This window comes from Elephas maximus, chromosome 13 (genome assembly GCF_024166365.1).
Source record: "Elephas maximus indicus isolate mEleMax1 chromosome 13, mEleMax1 primary haplotype, whole genome shotgun sequence".
Classification (NCBI taxonomy): domain Eukaryota; kingdom Metazoa; phylum Chordata; class Mammalia; order Proboscidea; family Elephantidae; genus Elephas; species Elephas maximus.
Window position 1 is genome coordinate 100,048,971 of NC_064831.1, and position 21,228 is coordinate 100,070,198.

Below are 21,228 nucleotides of genomic sequence, written 5' to 3' on the forward strand. Positions count from 1 at the left end.
AAGAACCAGCTTCTGGCTTTGTTAATTCTTTCGATTGTTTTTCTGTTCTCTAATTCATTTAGTTCAGCTCTAATTTTTATTATTTGTTTTCTTCTGGTGCCTGATGGATTCTTTTGTTGCTCACTTTCTATTTGTTCAAGTTGTAGGGACAGTTCTCTGATTTTGGCTCTTTCTTCTTTTTGTATGTGTGCATTTATTGATATAATTTGACCTCTGAGCACTGCTTTTGCTGTGTCCCAGAGGTTTTGATAGGAAGTATTTTCATTCTCGTTGCATTCTATGAATTTCCTTATTCCCTCCTTGATGTCTTCTATAACCCAGTCTTTTTTCAGGAGGGTATTGTTCATTTTCCAAGTATTTGATTTCTTTTCCCTCGTTTTTCTGTTATTGATCTCTAGTTTTATTGCCTTGTGGTCTGAGAAGATGCTTTGTAATATTTCGATGTTTTGGACTCTGCAAAGGTTTGTTTTATGACCTAATATGTGGTCTATTCTAGAGAATGTTCCATGTGCACTAGAAAAAAAAGTATATTTTGCAGCAGTTGGGTGGAGAGTTCTGTATAAGTCAATGAGGTCAAGTTGGTTGATTGTTGTAATTAGATCTTCCGTGTCTCTGTTGAGCTTCTTACTGGATGTCCTGTCCTTCTCCGAAAGTGGTGTGTTGAAGTCTCCTACTATAATTGTGGAGGTATCTATCTCACTTTTCAGTTCTGTTAAAATTTGATTTATATATCTTGCAGCCCTGTCATTGGGTGCATAAATATTTAATATGGTTATGTCTTCCTGATCAATTGTCCCTTTTATCATTATATAGTGTCCTTCTTTATCCTTTGTGGTGGATTTAAGTCTAAAGTCTATTTTGTCAGAAATTAATATTGCTACTCCTCTTCTTTTTTGCTTATTGTTTGCTTGATATACTTTTTTCCATCCTTTGAGTTTTAGTTTGTTTGTGTCTCTAAGTCTAAGGTGTGTCTCTTGTAGGCAGCATATAGATGGATCGTGTTTCTTTATCCAGTCTGTGACTCTCTGTCTCTTTATTGGTGCATTTAGTCCATTTACATTCAGGGTAATTATAGATAAATAAGTTTTTAGTGCTGTCATTTTGATGCCTTTTTATGTGTGTTGTTGACAATTTCATTTTTCCACATACTTTTTTGTGCTGAGGCGTTTTTCTTAGTAAATTGTGAGATCCTCACTTTCATAGTGTTTGACTTTATGTTAGTTGAGTCGTTACGTTTTTCTTGGTTTTTGTCTTGAGTTATAGAGTTGTTATACCTTTTTGTGGTTACCTCATTATATACCCCTATTTTTCTAAGTAAAAACCTAACTTGTATTGTTCTATATCGCCTTGTATCACTCTCCATATGGCAGTTCAATGCCTCCTGTATTTAGTCCCTCTTTTTGATTATTGTGATCTTTTACCTATTGACTTCCATGATTCCCTGTCATGTGTATTTTTTTTTTTAATTAATCTTAATTTGTTTGTTTTTGTGATTTCCCTATTTGAGTTGATATCAGGACATTCTGTTTTGTGACCTTGTGTTGTGCTGATATCTGATATTATTGGTTCTCTGACCAAACAATATCCTTTAGTATTTCTTGTAGCTTTGGTTTGGTTTTTGCAAATTCTCTAAACTTGTGTTTGTCTGTAAATATCTTAATTTCGCCTTCATATTTCAGAGAGAGTTTTGCTGGATATATGATCCTTGGTTGGCAGTTTTTCTCCTTCAGTGTTCTGTATATGTCGTCCCATTCCCTTCTTGCCTGCATGGTTTCTGCTGAGTAGTCAGAACATATTCTTACTGATTCTCCCTTGAAGGAAACCTTTCTTTTCTCCCTGGCTGCTTTTAAAATTTTCTGTTTATCTTTGGTTTTGGTGAGTTTGATGATAATATGTCTTGGTGTTTTTCTTTTTGGATCAATCTTAAATGGGGTTCGATGAGCATCTTGGATAGCTATCCTTTCGTCTTTCATGATGTCAGGGAAGTTTTCTGTCAGAAGTTCTTCCACTATTTTCTCTGTGTTTTCTGTCCCCCCTCCCTGTTCTGGGACTCCAATCACCCGCAGGTTATCCTTCTTGATAGAGTCCCACATAATTCTTAGGTTTTCTTCATTTTTTTAAATTCTTTTATCTGATTTTTTTTCAGCTATGTTGGTGTTGATTCCCTGGTCCTCCAGATGTCCCAGTCTGCATTCTAATTGCTCGAGTCTGCTCCTCTGACTTCCTAGTGTGTTGTCTAATTCTGTTATTTTATTGTTAATCTTTTGGATTTCTACATGTTGTCTCTCTATGGATTCTTGCAACTTATTAATTTTTCCAGTATGTTCTTGAATAATCTTTTTGAGTTCTTCAACAGTTTTATCAGTGTGTTCCTTGGCTTTTTCTGCAGATATCCTAATTTCATTTGTGATATCATTAAGCATTCTGTAAATTAGTTTTTTATATTCTGTATCTGATAATTCCAAAATTGTATCTTCATTTGGGAAAGATTTTGATTCTTTTGTTTGGGGGGTTGGAGAAGCTGTCACGGTCTGCTTCTTTAAGTGGTTTGATATGGATTGTTGTCTACGAGCCATCGCTGGGAAACTAGTTTTTCCAGAAAATCCGCTAAAAAAAACAGCAGTCAGATCCCTATCAGAGTTCTCCCTCTGGCTCAGGCTATTCAGATGTTAATGAAGCCGCCTGGGGAGGGTGGGGGAGGGAACAGAGAGATAGGAGAGTAGCACCTCAGAATATAGCCAGAGTTGCTTGTCTTGCTTGGAATGACTATTATATCTGAGATTCCCGCGGGCGCGTCGCCTATGTGTGCTGGCTGTGTGGAGATTGCCCCCAGGGAGTCTGGCCCGCTGGAGTCACGGTCAGATCCTCCGCTTCCAGCCCCACGCCCAGCGTCAAGGCTTCCCTACTGGGACGGTGCACTCTCGACTCCAAAATCAGTCGCTGCCTCCCAGGGACTTCTCGTCCCTCCAGCCGCGTGGCCGTGCCGCCCCCGTGAACCAGGTGGGCCCCCTCCCGGGGTTAGTTCAGATGGGTGGAATAGCTCCCCGTGCTTGTGCCGTGACCGAGTGTCCCGGCTGGAACGCTGTTCTCCCCGCTCCAATACCAGTCGCTGCCTCCCGGGGACTTCTCCTACCGGCTGCGTCCCACGCCGCCCGCGCGACCCGGCTGGTCACCTTCCCGGGGTTAGTTCAGGGGGTGGAGCAACTCTCCGTGTTTATGGCGTACCTGCGTGCAGTCCAAATCTCTGCGGGACGGTTCCCCGGCTCGGATGCTGCTCTTTCTGCTCCAAGATCAGTCACTGCCTCCCGGGGACTTCTCCTAACGGCTGCGTCCCACGCCACCCGTGGAACCGGCTGGTCCCCCTCCCGGGGTTAGTTCAGGGGGGTGGAGCAGGTCTCTGTGCTTGTGCCGTACCTGACTGGTACGCTGGCTCCAGGCTCTGGAAACAATCGCTGCTTCCCCATATTAGTTCGTTCTCCGTCTGTAAATCTGTGTTTGTTGTTCAGGGTTCGTAGATTGTTATGTATGTGATCGATTCACTTGTTTTTCCGTGTCTTTGTTGTAAGAGGGATCCGAGGTAGCGTCTGCCTAGTCCGCCATCTTGGCTCCGCCTCCCCCTTTTATTTCTTTTTATTGAGAGTTTTTATCAGGAATGGTGTTGGATTTGTCAGATGTCTTTTTTGTGTCGGTTGAGATGATCATGTCATTCTTTTGTTTTATCTATGTGGTGGATTACATTTATTTGAGTATAGTTTTTCATAGTACTGTGTTATGATCCTTTTTATTTCAGTTGTGTCTGTTGTAATGTCCCCCATTTCATTTCTTATTTGGGTTATTTGGGTCTTCTTGTATTTTTCTTTTGTCAGTTTAGTCAATGGTTTGTCAATTTTGTTGATCCTTTCAAAGAACCAGCTTTTGGTTTTGTTGAATCTTCCTATTGTTTTTCTATTCCCTATTTCATCTCTGATCTTTATTATTTCCTTTCTTCTGGTGGCTGTGGGCTTGTTTTGCTGCTGTCTTGCTATTTGTTCAAGTTGTGTAGCTAATGTTTTGATTTTGTCCTTTTCTTCTTTTTGATGTGTGCATCTATTGCTATAAATTGACCTAGGAGCAATGCTTTGTTGTGTCCCAAAGATTTTGGTATGATGTGTTTTAATTCTTGTTTGTTTCTAGCAATTTTTTATTCCACCTTTGATTTCTTTTATTACTCAGTGGCTTTCAAGCAGGGTTTTATTCAGTTTCCATGTATTTGATTTTTTTTTTCCTGGTATTACTTTGTACTCTTATGGTGTAGTGATCAGAGAAGATACTTTGTATTATCTCGGCGTTTTGGATTTTGTTGAGGGTTGCTTTGTGGCCTAAGTTGTGGTCTATTCTGGAAAATGCTCCATGTGTGTTGGAAAAGAATGTATACTTTGCAGTGGTTGGATGGAGTGTTCTATATATGCCTATGAGGTCAAGTTGATTGTGGCCTTTAGATCTTATGTATCTTTGTTGAGTTTCTTTCTAGATATTCTGTCCTTTACTGAGAGTGGTGTGTTGAAGTCTACTACAATTATTATGGGACGGTCAATTTTTCTTTTCAGTCCTATTAGAGTTTGTTTTATGTATTTTGGAATCCTGTCATTGGGTGGGTATTTATGATGGTTATGTCATCATTGTGGATTGTTCCATTAATCATTATGTAATAGCCTTCTTTGTCTTTCATGGTGGATTTTGTTTTAAGGTCTATTTTATCTGAGATTAGTATTGTCACTGGTAGCTGTTTGCTTGATATATTTTTTTACATCCTTTGGTTTTAATATACCTATGTCTTTGTGTCAAGGTGTGTCTCTTGTAAACAGAATATTGATGGGTTCTGTTTTTTTATCCTTTCTGTCACTCTCTGTTTTTGGGTGTATTTAAGCCATTTATGTTCAGTGTGGATATTGATAAGTGTGTGTTTATTGCTTTCATTTTGTAGCTCATTTTTTCTTTCTTTTTTTTTTGTGGTGCTAATATTTTCTTTCTTCTTACTCTTCTGTGCTGAATTCCTTTTGTTTGTAGGTTGTTTTTAAATTTTTTTCATTTCTGTGTTTACTGAGGCTTTCTGTTTTTCTTCTTTATTTTGATGAGTGGATTTGTTAACTTTTTTGTTGTTACCTTGAAATTTACCCCATCTTCCTAAATTTGAACCAGTCTTTTATTTTTTGAATTTTCTTGATTTCCTCTCTATTTTAAAGGTCTATACCCTCTTTCAGTATTCTGATATGGTTTTCATTTACAGATTGACATCCCTAGTTCCCTGTTGTAATTTTCTTTCTGTTTTGTTTTAGCCTCGAGAATTCATTTCTTAGGTTGGTATCGGGCTAATGCAGTCTTGTGTCCTAGATTCAGGCTGTTGTCTGACATTGTTTGTTCTCTAACTGATGGACTCCCTTTAATGATTCTTGTAAGTTTGGTTTGGTTTTTACATATTCCCTTAATTTCTGTTTATCTGAAAATGTCCTAATTTTGCCATCATATTTCAGTGGGAGTTTTGTAGAGTATATTATTCTTGGATGGCAGTTTTTATCTTTCAATGTTTTATATGTGTCATCCCATTGTCTTCTTGCCTGCGTTGTTTCTGCCAAAAATCGGAGCTTTGTCTTATTGTTTCCCCTCTGTATGTGACCTTTAGTTTTTCTCTAGCTGCTGTCAGGATTTTTTCTTTGTCCCAGGAAGTGTGATTATGATATGTCTGTGATTTGCCTTTTGGGCCTATCCGATAGTGGATTCATTGAGCTTCCTGGGTGGTTAGCTTTTCATCTTTCATGATATAAGGGAAGTTTTGTGACAGCAAATCTTCAAATGGTCCTGTCCGTGTTTTCGATTTTCTCCTTGTTCTGGAACTGTGATCACGCTCAAATTTTTGCTTTTGATTGTATCCCCCATCGTTCTCAGGGTTTCTTCATTTTTCTATGTTCGTTTCTCTAAGGTTTCCTCAAAGTGTTATATGATGATTTGTATTCATTTTTGCTGATCCTGTCTTCCTTTGTTTCAAATTTTCTCCTAAACACTTCCATGGCACTCTCTTTCTAGTTGTATGTTTATTTTGACATTTTCCCCTGTATTATTTTCTTAAATTCTTCTGTTATTATGTCTGTCTTTTCCATGAATTTGGTGATGATTTTCTTTATTTTTGCCTGTGTTTTCCTTCATCCATTGGAGAGCCTTGAGTCTTAGAGTGTTGAATTCCCTATCAGGTAGTTGCAGTATCTTTTCTTCTACAGAAGGTAATCTGGGGATTTATTCTGGACACTTTTTGGAGCCATCTTATCTTCTTTCTTTTTTTATGTTTTGATATTTTCTGCTGTCTTAAGGATATTAAGGAGTTATTTTCTTCATTTATTGATTGTAGATTTATTTTTGTCAACCTGTTTCTTTGTTTTATTTGGCTAGGTCTGGGAAGGAGTGATGGGTGCTCTTTGCTTTTTGCCCGAATTTTGGCATGATACTAGTCTTCATCTTGTCCAGGAGGGCAGGGCTGGTTGCTCCATAATGGTGCAGCAGGGCAGGTCAACCAAAGGGGGATGGACAAGGATGGGTCATCTGTGGCATGTGCTGAGACAAAGGGGCTGAACTGGGCAGTGATGTGGGATCAAGACCAGCACTCTGCCTAATGGGCTGCATGTGGGTGTATTGATTTTATCCATACCTTTGAGAATATATGTGAAAAACCATAGCCATAAGAAAATGAACTATATTCTTTGAAGTATGTCTTACTGCTTTGTCTTTTAAAATGGGTTTGTGAGGCCGATCTCCTCTGTCCTGCTTTCAAGGAGCTCAATCCAAACAAGTAGGAAACTGGAAGACGATGCGTGAACACGCTCATCCACTGGATTCCTAGCTGGAAGGAAGAAAAAGTTAAAAGACTATAGAAATTTCTAAAGAAGTGTTGGCACAAATTTCAGAAAGGTATACATTTTGAAGTGCCTGCCAGCTCATTTGAAGACCCCATTAATGGGGTCCATTGGGTGTCATTTCCTGGGAGTTTGAGTGCACTGGGAAGTACCTGTGGATGCAGATTTGGCTTCCTTCAATGCATGCCAGGGTTCATCTATTGAAAAGACTCTTGTTCTGAGGGGCATTCTGAGAATTTATGCTAAGTCCAGAGACCGCTATGCCTTGACCTGATCTTCAATGTTTCTTGCTTTCTATCAAGGGACAGCAGACTACATACTGAATTCCAAGTGGGTGCATTGATTTTGTCCATACGGTAGGCAATATCTGGGAAAAACTATAGCCATATGTAAATGAAACGTTCTCAGATTTCTGTGTTGCTGATTTGTCCATTATAAAGGGATTATGAGGATGATCTCCGTTGTTCTGCTTTAATGAGGGCTAAGCCAAACCCCCAGGAAGCTGGAAGACAATGTGTGAATGCGCTCATCCAGTGTCATTCCTAGGTGGAAGGAAGAAATTTGTGGTAAGCATCTTCAGGTCTCAGAGGATTTTTCCTGGGGAGTGATATGGCTCAGGTCAATGATGACATCTCAACTTGTCTCGAAGAGAGATGGTGACATGAAAATCATGCTCAATAGGATTACGCTGAGACCCAGCGGGAAACTCCTTTCACACAACGTTTCTGATCTTTACAGCGAACCCCAGTTTTGATTCCTTTCACCTCCACCAAGTGATCCAAAACACCTGGGTGGCTGATTTTTGTCAGGCTGATTCCTTGGCTCTTTTCCTCTTTCTGTGTCATTTAGAAAGACCTACTTCCAAGAAATTCACCATTGTGAGGGATTTACCATGATTTTCCCTGGCCTCATCTGACACTTAGACAAGTGAGGATGCAGCCCATAAGGCAGTATTGGTTGCTGACAAAGCTGAGGCATGTCCCCTGGTGTTTGCTTGACCTTGCCTGGTTGACTAAGTGGCAGTGATGTACGTGGGTGGATACTGAGGAACCTGGAAAAATTTCCATTTGAGTCATCTTTGATACACTGGGTCCAAGTCTGATATGTCCTATGGAATTGGGAGAAATGCACAACTAGAAAAATGTATTTCCTAAGATATTCATGAGATGTGAATGGCTCAGAGCTATATGGGAGACTGGTCAACTTGCCATAATTGTAAGTGTGTGTCACTTGTGGCTGGACTCTTAGGACACACAGGGAAAATTTCCCATGAATCTTGGAATTGGATGAGCGATTCAGTAGTCTGATATCTGGCTCTAGCTATCAAGTAAAGGTAGCTGCACAGATATCTGCATAGAAAACCTAAAGTCACGGTCGATGCAAGGTGTGAGGGGGACACGTATGTTATGAGCAGTTTCAGGTTCATGCCACAGGAAGTCATGTTTAGCCGGAGCTCTAGACAATGAGTTCAGGCATAAGTGCTGCCTTGCACATGTGTAAAGATCACTGTTCCTACACATTTCTTTGGAATCCTGTAGAGGTTCCATAATACTGCTGCTCTGTGTGTCCCAAGGGATCCTCTGATGGTTGATAAACAGGAGGAGATGTGTTCCCTGTGTTGTAATTCTTTGGGAATGAGGTGGCCTGGGCCATGTCTCTACATGGCACAAGGGTGAACTCAGATAGGTAAAGGACTTCGGAAACTTCTAGGAGAAGTTTTGGTCAAATTCCTAGAGAAAGCACTCTTCTGAGCATACTACAGCTCAATTGATGATCCCTAGTTTTGGAAACCCTTGGGTATCATTTCCTGAGACTGTTCATGCTTGGGATAGTGCCTGTGCACATAAGTTTGGCTTTCTTCTATACACCAGCAAGGGCTGATCAAATGAATAGCCTCTTCTTAGCTGGGAATTCCTGAGAAGTTTTACTACATTTAGAGACTTCGTGACTTGTCCTGATAAAGGGTCAGGAATCTCCCTAATGGGTTACAAGTGTGTGTCTTGATTTTGTCCATATTTTTGGCTGTATCTGGGAAAAACCAGAGCTGTAGGGCATTGAACTTTTCTTGTCTGATGTCTGTCTTACTATTTTGTCCTTTCTAAAAGGTTTGAGTGGTCGATGTTTGTTTTCCTACTTTCATGAAGGGTCAACCCAACTCCCTGGGAATCTGGAAGAGGATGTGTGAACATTCTCATCAAGCGTGACTGTGGTAAGGACTTTGAGGATTCAGTTGATTTTTCTGGGATCCATATGTCTCGGGTCAATGATGACACCTCAACTTGTCCTGAAGAGAGAAGATGACATAAAAATCATGCTCGATAGGACTACCCTGAGGCCCAGAGGGAAACTCCTTTTGTCCAACCTTAATGATCTTCTTTACAGTGCACCCCATTTTGATTTTTTCTAACTCCACCAAATGATCAAAAACTCCTCACGGACTGATTTTCGTCAGGTGATTCTTTGGCTCCGTTGCTCTTTTTCTGTGATTTCGGAAGACCTGCTTCCCAGAAATTCACCATTGGAAGGGCACAAAGTGAGTGATTTACAGAGATTTTACCATGTCCCTGCTGACACATAGACAAGAGAAAATGCAGCCCAAGAGGCAGTCAGGATTTGTGCAAAAGCTGAGACGTGCCCTTTGTTTTTAGCTTGACCTTGACTGATTGACTAAGTGGCGGAGATATGCATGGGTGGATAGTTAGAAAGCACAGGAACCTAGAAGAATTTCCACTTGAGTAATTTTTGATACTCCAGTTTCCAGCCTGAAATGTCTATGGAATTGGGAAATTGCAACTAAACAAAAGTGTTTTCCTCAAGTATTTACAGCATGGGAATGGCTAGGAGCTCTACTGGAGAAACTGGAGAGACTTGCCATAGTTGAAAGCTTATGTCAGGTGCGACTGCACTCTTAGAATCTGCAGGGCATCTTTCCCACGAATCTTGGCATTGGATGAACAATGGAGTAGACTGATACCTCACTGTAGCATTCAAGAAAAGGTAGCAGTACAAATATCTGTGTTAAAAACCTACTGTCACTTTGGATGCCATTTGTTAAGTGGGACGCCAGCAGAGTGACTAGTTTCAGGTTCATGCCAAAGGAATTCCTGATCAGCTGACACTCTAGTCAAGAACTGCAAGGATAAGTGCTGCCTTCCACATGTGGAAAGATCATTTTCTTGACAGACATTTGGATTCCTGTAGAGATTCTATGGAAATCCTCTTCTGTGGGCCCATTGCGATCCTCTGATGGTTGATATACAGGAGGAAATACACTCCCACTTTGGGAATTATTCAGGATTGAGGTAGATTGGATTCTGTCTCTACATGGCTCAGTGGTGAAATCAAAGAGTTGAAGGATTGTGGAAATTTCTAGAAGAAGTGTTGGCACAATTCCTGGAAAGGAATTCATCTCCAAATGTCCTTCCAGCTGATTTGAAGATCCCCAGTTACCGGGGACCCTTGGGTGCCATTTCCCGGGAGCCTGCTACCACAGGATCCTGCCCCTAGACGCATATTTGGCTGCCTTCAACACATCAGTCAGGCTTAACCAATGGCAACGGCTCCCTTTGCCTGGGCCCTCCCGAAAATATCTGCTACGTCCAGAGACCTCAATGCCTTGTTCTGAATCTTGCATGATTCTCGCTTTCTGTCAAGGGTCAGCAGTCTTCCCAGTGGGTTGCAAATGGCTGTCTTGATTTTCCCCATGTGTTCTCGAATATCTGGGTGAAAGCATAGCCTTAGGGAAATGAGTTTCTCTTCTGCGATCTCTGTTACTGATTTCCCCTTTTCAAAGGGTTAGTGAGGTCAATGTCTGTTGTCCTGCTTTCATGGGGTTCAAGCCAACTGCCCTGGAAACTGGAAGATGATGTGTGAACCCTCTCATCCAGTGTCATTCCTGGGTGGAAGGAAGACATTTGTGGTAAGCATCTTCAGGTCTCAGGGGATTTTTCCTGGGGACTGATATGGCTCGGGTCAATAATGACACCTCAATGTGTCTCGAAGAGAGATGATGACCTAAAAATCATACTCAATGGGATTTCGCTGAGGCCCTGCTTTGCGGGAAACTCCTTTGGCCCAGGATTACGGATCTTTCTTAGAGCGGACACCCATTTTGTACCCTTTCATCCCCAGCAACTGATCCAAAACACCTGGGTGGCTGATTTTTGTCAGGCTGATTCCTTGGCTCTTTTCCTCTTTTTGTGTCATTTAGAAAGACCTGGTTCCCAGAAATTCACTGTTGCGAGGACACAAGGTGAGGGATTTCCCGTGATTTTCCCGGGCCCCATCTGACACATAGGCAAGTGAGGATACAGCCCAAAAGGCCGTAGGGGCTGCTGACAAATCTGAGGCATGTCCCCTGGTGTTTGCTTGACCTTGCCTGGTTGACTAAGTGGCTGTGATGTGCGAGGGTGGATACTTAGGAATCAGATGATCCTGAAAAATATGCGCGGGAGTTATCTTCGATACCCTGGGTCCAAGTCCGATACGGCCTACAGAATTGGGACAAACGCACAACTAGAAAAATGTATTTTCCTAAGGTATTTATGAGATGTAAATGGTTCAGAGCTCTACGGGAGACCGGTCAACTTGCCGTATTGAAAGCACATGTCAGTTGCGGCTGGACTCATAGGAACTGCAGGGCACTTTTCCCATGAATCTTGAAATTGGATGAGCGACTCAGTAGTCTGATAGCTGGCTCCAGCTTTCAAGTAAAGGTAGCTGCACAGATAACTACATAAAAAATATAAAGTCAGGGTCAAATCCAGCTGTGAAGGGGACAGGAGGGTCATGAGCAGTTTCAGGTTGATGACACAGGAAGTCCTGTTTCCCTGGAGCTCTAGACAGTGAAAGCACGCGTAACTGCTGCCTTGCACATGACCAAAGATCACTGTTCCTACAAAGTTTGTTGGAATCCTGCAGAGGTTCCAAAAGACTCCTGCTCTCTTTGTGCCAGGGGATCCTCTGATGGTTGAAAAACAAGAGGAGATGTGTTCCCTGTGTTCCCATTCTTTGGGAATAAGGTGGCCTGGACTGTGTCTCTCCATGGCACAAGGGTGAAATGAAACTTGGAAAATTCCTAGGAGAAGTTTTGGACAAATTCTTGGAGAAAGCACACTTACAAGTGTCCCACAGCTCATTTGAAGATCCCCAGTTTTGGGAACTCTTGGGTGTCATTTCCTGGAAGTGCTCGTGCACGGAAGAGTGCCTGTGGAAACATATTTGGTTTCCTGCTATACATCAGCCAGGCCTGATCAAATGAAAAACCTCTTCTTGTCTGGGGATTCCTGAGTACTTTTACTACGTACAGAGTTGTCTATGTCTTGTCTTGATCTGGCACGTGTCTGCCTTTCTGTCAAGGGTCAACAGACTCACTAAAGGGTTGGAAGTGTGTGTCTTGATTTTGTCCATGTTTTTGGCTACATGTGGGAAAAACGATAGCTCTTAGGCAATGAATGTCTCTCATCTGATGTCTGACTTACTTCTTTGCCCTTCCTCAAAGGATTGCAAGGTCGAAGGCTCTTTTAATGCTTTCATGAGGGTCAAGCTACTCCCCGGGAAACAGGAATACGATGTGCGAACATTGTCATCCTGCGTGGTTGCAGGCTGGATGGATGATATCAGTGCTGAAGACCTTGAAGACTCAGGTGATTTTTCCCGGGGATTGAGATGTCTCGAGTCAATGAAGACACCTCAACTTGTCTCGAAGAGAGATGACATAAAAATCATGCTCAGTAAGATCACGCTGAGTCCCAGAGAGAAACTCCTTTGACCCACCGTTAATGATCTGCTTTAGAGCGGACCCCAGTTTGGATTCCTTTTTCGTCCACCAAGTGATCAAAAACTCTGCACTGACCGATTTTTGTCATGATGATTCCTTGGCTCTTTTCCTCATTTTCTGTGATTTAGAAAGACCTGCTTTCAAGAGATTCAACACCAAAAGAACTCAAGGTGAGTGAATGACGGCGGTTTTCCCTTGTCTCTGGTGATACTTAGACAAGTGAAAATGGAGCCCAAGAGGCAGTTGGGTTTTGCGGAAAAGCTGAGACGTGTCCCCTGCTTTGAGCTTGACCTGACCTATTGACCAAGTGGCGGTGATATGCACAGGTGGATAGTTAGGAAGCACAGGAACCTAGAAGAATTTCCACTTGAGTAATTTTTGATCGTCCGGTTCCCAGTCGGGTAAGTCTACGGAAGTTTGAGAATATTTTCAACTCTCAACTCTTGATGGGATGGGAGTGTGTAGCAGCTCTACTGGAGAAGCCAGAGAGACTTGCCCTAGTTGAAAGCCTGTGTCAGTTGCGACTGGACTCTTAGGATCTCCAGGGCATCTTTCCCAGACATCTTGGTATTGGATGAAGACTTCAGTAGCCTGATACCTCGCTGTAGCATTCAAGAAAAGGCAGCAGCACCACTATCTGAGTCAAAAAGCTAATGCCAGGCTCAATACCATTCAGTACGTGGGTCGCGAGCGTCATGACTAGTTTCAGGTTCATACCACAGGAGGTCAGGATCTGCTGACAGTCTAATCAGGCAATGCAGGCATAACTGCTGCCTTCCACATGTGGAAAGATCATTTTCTTGACAGATCTTTGGAATCTTGTAGAGATTCCATAGAACTCCTTTTCCGTGTGCCCCACGGGATCCTCTGATGCTTGATATACGGGAGGAGATGTGTTCCCTCTCTGGGGATTATTGAGGCCTGAGGTAGATTCGATTGTGTCTCTCCATGGCTCAGTGGTGAAATGAAAGCGTTGGAGGACTGTGGCAATTTTAACAAGTGTTGGCAGAATTCTTGGAAAGCTATTCTTTTCCAAATGTCCTCCAGCTGATTTGAAGATCCCCCGGTGCTGGGGACTCTTGGGTGCCATTTCCCGGGAGTCCGCACACATTGGACAGTGCCCGTGGATGCATAGTTGGCTGCCTTCAACACATCAGTCAGGCTTAAGCAATGGCAAAGGCTCCTATTGCCTGGGTCCTCCTGTAAATTTGTGCTACACCCAGAGACCTCTCTGCCTTCTTCTGAATATTGCATGATTCTCTCCTTCTGTCATGGGTCAGCAGACTCCCCAGTGCGTTGCAAATGGCTGTCTTCATTTTGTCCATGTGTTCGCGAATGTCTGGCTGAAAGCATAGCCTTAGGGAGGTGAGTTTCTCTTCTGGGATCTCTGTCTTACTGATTTCCCCTTTTCAAAGGGTTAGTGAGGTCGATGTCTCTTGTCCTGCTTTCATGGGGGTCAAGCCAACTGCCCGGGAACCTGGAAGATGATGTGTGAACGCTCTCACCCACTGTCCTTCCTGGGTGGAAGGAAGACATTTGTGGTAAGCATCTTCAGGTCTCAGGGGATTTTTCCTGGGGAGTGATATGGCTGGGGTCAATGATGACATAATCTGTCTGGAAGAGAGATGATGACCTAAAAATCATGCTCAGAGAGGTTATGCTGAGGCCCTGTGGGAAAGTCCTTTGTCCCAGCCTTACAGATCTTCTTTAGAGCGGACTCCCATTTTGATTTCTTTCACCTGCACCAAGTAATCCAAAAGACCTGGGTGGCCGATTTTGGTCAGGCTGATTCCTTGGCTCTTTTCCTCTTTTTGTGTCCTTATCAAAACCTGCCTCAGAGGAGTTCACCGTTGCGAGGACAAAAGGTGAGGGATTTCCCGTGATTTTCCCTGGCCCCATCTGACACTTAGGCAAGTGAGGATACACCGCAAAAGGCAGTAGGGTTTGCTGACAAGGCTGAGGCATGTCCCCTGGTGTTTGCTTGACCTTGCCTGGTTGACTAAGTGGCGGTGACGTGCGTGGGTGGATACTAAGGAATCAGAGAATCCTGAAACATGTGCGCTGGAGTCATCTGCGATAGCCTGGGTCCAAGTCCGATACGGCCTACCAAAATGGAAGAAACGGCCAACTAGAACAATGTATTTTCCCAAGATATTTATGAGATGTGAATGGCTCAGAGCTCTACAGGAGACTGGTCAACTTGCTGTAATTGAAAGCGTGTGTCAGTTGCGGCTGGACTCGCAGGATTTGCAGGTCGCTTTTCCCGTGAATCTTGAAATTGGATGAGCGACTCAGTAGTCTGATAGCTGGCTCCAGCTTTCAAGTAAAGGTAGCTGCACAGATAACTGCGTAGAAAATCTAAAGTCAGGGTCGATGCCAGGTGTGAAGGGGACACGAGGGTCAGGAGCACTTTCAGGTTGATGCCACAGGAGGTCATGTTTCCCTGGAGCTCTAGACAGTGAAAGCAGGCGTAAGTGCTGCCTTGCACATGTGCAAAGATCCCTGTTCCTACAGAGTTGGTTGGAATCCTGTAGAGGTTCCATAAGACTCCTGCTCTCTTTGTGCCAAGGAATCCTCTGATGGTTGATAAACAGGAGGAGATGTGTTCCCTGTGTTCCCATTCTTTGGGAATGAGGTGGCCTTGACTGTGTCTCTCCATGGCACAAGGGTGAAATCAAACTCTGGAAATGCCTAGTTGATTTTGGGGCCAAATTCTTGGTGAAAGCACTCTTCCGAGTGTCCCACAGCTCATTTGAAGATCCCCAGTTTTGGGAACCCTTGGATGTCATTTCCTGGAAGTGCTCGTGCACGGATCCGTGCCTGTGGACACAGATTCGGCTTCCTCGTAGACATTAGCCGGGGCTGATCAAATGAATAGCCTGTTCTTGGCTGGGACTTCCTGAGTACTTTTCTCCATTCGGAGTCCTCTATGCCTTGTCTTGATCTGGCACGCGTCTGCCTTTCTGTCAAGGGTCAGCAGTCTCACTAATGGGCGAGAAGTGTGTGTCTTGATTTCGTCCCTCTTTTGGGCTATATGTGGAAAAAGCATAGCTGTTAGGCAATGAATGTCTCTCGTCTGATGTCTCACTTACTTCTTTGCCCTTCCTCAAAGGATTGCAAGGTCGAAGCCTGTTTTCCTGCTTTCATGAGGGTCAAGCTAGTCCCCGGGAAACCGGAAGAGGATGTGCGAACCTTCTCATCCTGCGTGATTGCGGGCTGGATGGACGATATCGGTGGTGAGGAACTTGAAGACTCAGGTGATTTCTCCCGGGGATTGAGATGTCTCGGTCAACGAAGACACCTCAACTTGTCTCCAAGAGAGATGATGACATAAAAATCATGCTCAATAGGATCCTGCTGAGGCCCAGAGAGAAACTCCTTTTCCCTAACGTTAATGATCTGCTTTAGAGTGGATCCCCGTTTGGATCCCTTTTTCCTCCACCAAGTGATCAAAAACTCCTCCCTGACCGATTTTGGTCATGCTGATTCCTTGGCTCTTTTCGTCTTTTTCTGTCATTTCGAAAGACCTGCTTTCAGGAGATTCACCACCGAAAGAACTCAAGGTGAGTGAATGACGGCGGTTCTCCCTTGTCTCTGGTGACACTTAGACAAGTGAAAATGGAGCCCAAGAGGCAGTCGGGTTTTGTGGAAAAGCTGAGACGTGTCCCCTGCTTTGAGCTTGACCTGACCTATTGACCAAGTGGCGGTGATATGCACGGGTGGATAGTTAGGAAGCACAGGAACCTAGAAGAATTTCCACTTGAGTAATTTTTGATCGTCCGGTTCCCAGTCGGGTATGTCTATGGAATTTGAGAATATTTTCAACTCTCAACTCTTTACGGGATGGGAGTGTGTAGCAGCTCTACTGGAGAAACCAGAGAGACTTGCCCTAGTTGAAAGCCTGTGTCAGTTGCGACTGGACTCTTAGGATCTCCAGGGCGTCTTTCCCAGACATCTTGGTATTGGATGAAGACTGGAGTAGCCTGATACCTCGCTGTAGCATTCAAGAAAAGGCAGCAGCACCACTATCTGAGTCAAAAAGCTAATGCCAGGCTCAATACCATTCGGTACGTGGGTCGCGAGCGTCATGACTAGTTTCAGGTTCATACCACAGGAGGTCAGGATCTGCTGACAGCCTAATCAGGCAATGCAGACATAATTGCTGCCTTCCACATGTGGAAAGATCATTTTCTTGACAGATCTTTGGAATCTTGTAGAGATTCCATAGAACTCCTTTTCCGTGTGCCCCACGGGATCCTCTGATGCTTGATATACGGGAGGAGATGTGTTCCCTCTCTGGGGATTATTGGGGCCTGAGGTAGATTCGATTGTGTCTCTCCATGGCTCAGTGGTGAAACGAAAGCGTTGAAGGACTGTGGCAATTTTAACAAGTGTTGGCAGAATTCTTGGAAAGCTATTCTTTTCCAAATGTCCTCCAGCTGATTTGAAGATCCCCCGGTGCTGGGGACTCTTGGGTGCCATTTCCCGGGAGTCCGCACACATTGGACAGTGCCCGTGGACGCATAGTTGGCTGCCTTCAACACATCAGTCAGGCTTAAGCAATGGCAAAGGCTCCTTTTGCCTGGGTCCTCCTGTAAATTTGTGCTACATCCAGAGACCTCTCTGCCTTCTTCTGAATATTGCATGATTCTCTCCTTCTGTCATGGGTCAGCAGACTCCCCAGTGGGTTGCAAATGGCTCTCTTGATTTTGTCCATGTGTTCGCGAATGTCTGGCTGAAAGCCTAGCCTTAGGGAAGTGAGTTTCTCTTCTGGGATCTCTGTCTTACTGATTTCCCCTTTTCAAAGGGTTAGTGAGGTCGATGTGTCTTGTCCTGCTTTCATGGGGGTCAAGCCAACTGCCCGGGAAACTGGAAGATGATGTGTGAACGCTCTCATCCACTGTCCTTCCTGGGTGGAAGGAAGACATTTGTGGTAAGCATCTTCAGGTCTCAGGGGATTTTTCCTGGGGAGTGATATGGCTGGGGTCAATGATGACATAATCTGTCTGGAAGAGAGATGATGACCTAAAAATCATGCTCAGAGAGGTTATGCTGAGGCCCTGTGGGAAAGTCCTTTGTCCCAGCCTTACAGATCTTCTTTAGAGCGGACTCCCATTTTGATTTCTTTCACCTGCACCAAGTAATCCAAAAGACCTGGGTGGCCGATTTTGGTCAGGCTGATTCCTTGGCTCTTTTCCTCTTTTTGTGTCCTTTAGCAAAACCTGCCTCCGAGGAGTTCACCGTTGCGAGGACAAAAGGTGAGGGATTTCCCGTGATTTGCCCTGGCCCCATCTGACACTTAGGCAAGTGAGGATACACCACAAAAGGCAGTAGGGTTTGCTGACAAGGCTGAGGCATGTCCCCTGGTGTTTGCTTGACCTTGCCTGGTTGACTAAGTGGCGGTGACGTGCGTGGGTGGATACTAAGGAATCAGAGAATCCTGAAACATGTGCGCTGGAGTCATCTGCGATAGCCTGGGTCCAAGTCCGATACGGCCTACCGAAATGGGAGAAACGGCCAACTAGAACAATGTATTTTCCCAAGATATTTATGAGATGTGAATGGCTCAGAGCTCTACAGGAGACTGGTCAACTTGCTGTAATTGAAAGCGTGTGTCAGTTGCGGCTGGACTCGCAGGATTTGCAGGTCGCTTTTCCCGTGAATCTTGAAATTGGATGAGCGACTCAGTAGTCTGATAGCTGGCTCCAGCTTTCAAGTAAAGGTAGCTGCACAGATAACTGCGTAGAAAATCTAAAGTCAGGGTCGATGCCAGGTGTGAAGGGGACACGAGGGTCAGGAGCACTTTCAGGTTGATGCCACAGGAGGTCATGTTTCCCTGGAGCTCTAGACAGTGAAAGCAGGCGTAAGTGCTGCCTTGCACATGTGCAAAGATCCCTGTTTTACAGAGTTGGTTGGAATCCTGTAGAGGTTCCATAAGACTCCTGCTCTCTTTGTGCCAAGGAATCCTCTGATGGTTGATAAACAGGAGGAGATGTGTTCCCTGTGTTCCCATTCTTTGGGAATGAGGTGGCCTGGACTGTGTCTCTCCATGGCACAAGGGTGAAATCAAACTCTGGAAATGCCTAGTTGATTTGGGGGCCAAATTCTTGGTGAAAGCACTCTTCCGAGTGTCCCACAGCTCATTTGAAGATCCCCAGTTTTGGGAACCCTTGGATGTCATTTCCTGGAAGTGCTCGTGCACGGATCCGTGCCTGTGGACACAGATTCGGCTTCCTCGTAGACATTAGCCGGGGCTGATCAAATGAATAGCCTGTTCTTGGCTGGGACTTCCTGAGTACTTTTCTCCATTCGGAGTCCTCTATGCCTTGTCTTGATCTGGCACGCGTCTGCCTTTCTGTCAAGGGTCAGCAGTCTCACTAATGGGCGAGAAGTGTGTGTCTTGATTTCGTCCCTCTTTTGGGCTATATGTGGAAAAAGCATAGCTGTTAGGCAATGAATGTCTCTCGTCTGATGTCTGACTTACTTCTTTGCCCTTCCTCAAAGGATTGCAAGGTCGAAGCCTGTTTTCCTGCTTTCATGAGGGTCAAGCTAGTCCCCGGGAAACCGGAAGAGGATGTGCGAACCTTCTCATCCTGCGTGATTGCGGGCTGGATGGACGATATCGGTGGTGAGAAACTTGAAGACTCAGGTGATTTCTCCCGGGGATTGAGATGTCTCGGGTCAACGAAGACACCTCAACTTGTCTCCAAGAGAGATGATGACATAAAAATCATGCTCAATAGGATCCCGCTGAGGCCCAGAGAGAAACTCCTTTTCCCTAACGTTAATGATCTGCTTTAGAGTGGACCCCCGTTTGGATCCCTTTTTCCTCCACCAAGTGATCAAAAACTCCTCCCTGACCGATTTTGGTCATGCTGATTCCTTGGCTCTTTTCGTCTTTTTCTGTCATTTCGAAAGACCTGCTTTCAGGAGATTCACCACCGAAAGAACTCAAGGTGAGTGAATGACGGCGGTTCTCCCTTGTCTCTGGTGACACTTAGACAAGTGAAAATGGAGCCCAAGAGGCAGTCGGGTTTTGTGGAAAAGCTGAGACGTGTCCCCTGCTTTGAGCTTGACCTGACCTATTGACCAAGTGGCGGTGATATGCACGGGTGGATAGTTAGGAAGCACAGGAACCTAGAAGAATTTCCACTTGAGTAATTTTTGATCGTCCGGTTCCCAGTCGGGTATGTCTACGGAATTTGAGAATATTTTCAACTCTCAACTCTTTACGGGATGGGAGTGTGTAGCAGCTCTACTGGAGAAACCAGAGAGACTTGCCCTAGTTGAAAGCCTGTGTCAGTTGCGACTGGACTCTTAGGATCTCCAGGGCGTCTTTCCCAGACATCTTGGTATTGGATGAAGACTGGAGTAGCCTGATACCTCGCTGTAGCATTCAAGAAAAGGCAGCAGCACCACTATCTGAGTCAAAAAGCTAATGCCAGGCTCAATACCATTCGGTACGTGGGTCGCGAGCGTCATGACTCGTTTCAGGTTCATACCACAGGAGGTCAGGATCTGCTGACAGCCTAATCAGGCAATGCAGGCATAACTGCTGCCTTCCACATGTGGAAAGATCATTTTCTTGACAGATCTTTGGAATCTTGTAGAGATTCCATAGAACTCCTTTTCCGTGTGCCCCACGGGATCCTCTGATGCTTGATATACGGGAGGAGATGTGTTCCCTCTCTGGGGATTATTGGGGCCTGAGGTAGATTCGATTGTGTCTCTCCATGGCTCAGTGGTGAAATGAAAGCGTTGAAGGACTGTGGCAATTTTAACAAGTGTTGGCAGAATTCTTGGAAAGCTATTCTTTTCCAAATGTCCTCCAGCTGATTTGAAGATCCCCCGGTGCTGGGGACTCTTGGGTGCCATTTCCCGGGAGTCCGCACACATTGGACAGTGCCCGTGGATGCATAGTTGGCTGCCTTCAACACATCAGTCAGGCTTAAGCAATGGCAAAGGCTGCTTTTGCCTGGGTCCTCCTGTAAATTTGTGCTACATCCAGAGACCTCTCTGCCTTGTTCTGAATATTGCATGATTCTCTCCTTCTGTCATGGGTCAGCAGACTCCCCAGTGCGTTGCAAATGGCTGTCTTGATTTTGTCCATGTGTTCGCGAATGTCTGGCTGAAAGCATAGCCTTAGGGAGGTGAGTTTCTCTTCTGGGATCTCTGTCTTACTGATTTCCCCTTTTCAAAGGGTTAGTGAGGTCGATGTCTCTTGTCCTGCTTTCATGGGGGTCAAGCCAACTGCCCGGGAACCTGGAAGATGATGTGTGAACGCTCTCATCCACTGTCCTTCCTGGGTGGAAGGAAGACATTTGTGGTAAGCATCTTCAGGTCTCAGGGGATTTTTCCTGGGGAGTGATATGGCTGGGGTCAATGATGACATAATCTGTCTGGAAGAGAGATGATGACCTAAAAATCATGCTCAGAGAGGTTATGCTGAGGCCCTGTGGGAAAGTCCTTTGGCCCAGCCTTACAGATCTTCTTTAGAGCGGACTCCCATTTTGATTTCTTTCACCTGCACCAAGTAATCCAAAAGACCTGGGTGGCCGATTTTGGTCA

At 44.5% G+C, this 21,228-nt stretch overlaps 9 non-coding genes across 9 annotated transcripts; all 9 read left to right on the forward strand.

Annotated features, from left to right (window-relative positions):
• The first annotated feature begins 7,497 nt into the window (after nt 1–7,497).
• On the forward strand, nt 7,498–7,578 carry LOC126057546 (small nucleolar RNA SNORD115). The gene has a single exon (XR_007512626.1). It is a non-coding gene; the product is annotated as a small nucleolar RNA SNORD115 (small nucleolar RNA).
• A 1,560-nt stretch (nt 7,579–9,138) lies between these two features.
• LOC126057545 (small nucleolar RNA SNORD115) lies at nt 9,139–9,219 on the forward strand. The gene has a single exon (XR_007512625.1). It is a non-coding gene; the product is annotated as a small nucleolar RNA SNORD115 (small nucleolar RNA).
• A 1,631-nt stretch (nt 9,220–10,850) lies between these two features.
• On the forward strand, nt 10,851–10,931 carry LOC126057548 (small nucleolar RNA SNORD115). Its single transcript, XR_007512628.1, has one exon. It is a non-coding gene; the product is annotated as a small nucleolar RNA SNORD115 (small nucleolar RNA).
• A 1,624-nt stretch (nt 10,932–12,555) lies between these two features.
• Nucleotides 12,556–12,633, forward strand: LOC126057370 (small nucleolar RNA SNORD115). Its single transcript, XR_007512465.1, has one exon. It is a non-coding gene; the product is annotated as a small nucleolar RNA SNORD115 (small nucleolar RNA).
• A 1,618-nt stretch (nt 12,634–14,251) lies between these two features.
• Nucleotides 14,252–14,329, forward strand: LOC126057781 (small nucleolar RNA SNORD115). The gene has a single exon (XR_007512854.1). It is a non-coding gene; the product is annotated as a small nucleolar RNA SNORD115 (small nucleolar RNA).
• A 1,616-nt stretch (nt 14,330–15,945) lies between these two features.
• On the forward strand, nt 15,946–16,026 carry LOC126057669 (small nucleolar RNA SNORD115). Its single transcript, XR_007512744.1, has one exon. It is a non-coding gene; the product is annotated as a small nucleolar RNA SNORD115 (small nucleolar RNA).
• Nucleotides 16,027–17,643: 1,617 nt separating this feature from the next.
• Nucleotides 17,644–17,721, forward strand: LOC126057782 (small nucleolar RNA SNORD115). The gene has a single exon (XR_007512855.1). It is a non-coding gene; the product is annotated as a small nucleolar RNA SNORD115 (small nucleolar RNA).
• A 1,617-nt stretch (nt 17,722–19,338) lies between these two features.
• On the forward strand, nt 19,339–19,419 carry LOC126057715 (small nucleolar RNA SNORD115). The gene has a single exon (XR_007512790.1). It is a non-coding gene; the product is annotated as a small nucleolar RNA SNORD115 (small nucleolar RNA).
• A 1,617-nt stretch (nt 19,420–21,036) lies between these two features.
• Nucleotides 21,037–21,114, forward strand: LOC126057784 (small nucleolar RNA SNORD115). The gene has a single exon (XR_007512856.1). It is a non-coding gene; the product is annotated as a small nucleolar RNA SNORD115 (small nucleolar RNA).
• Nucleotides 21,115–21,228: the final 114 nt, after the last annotated feature.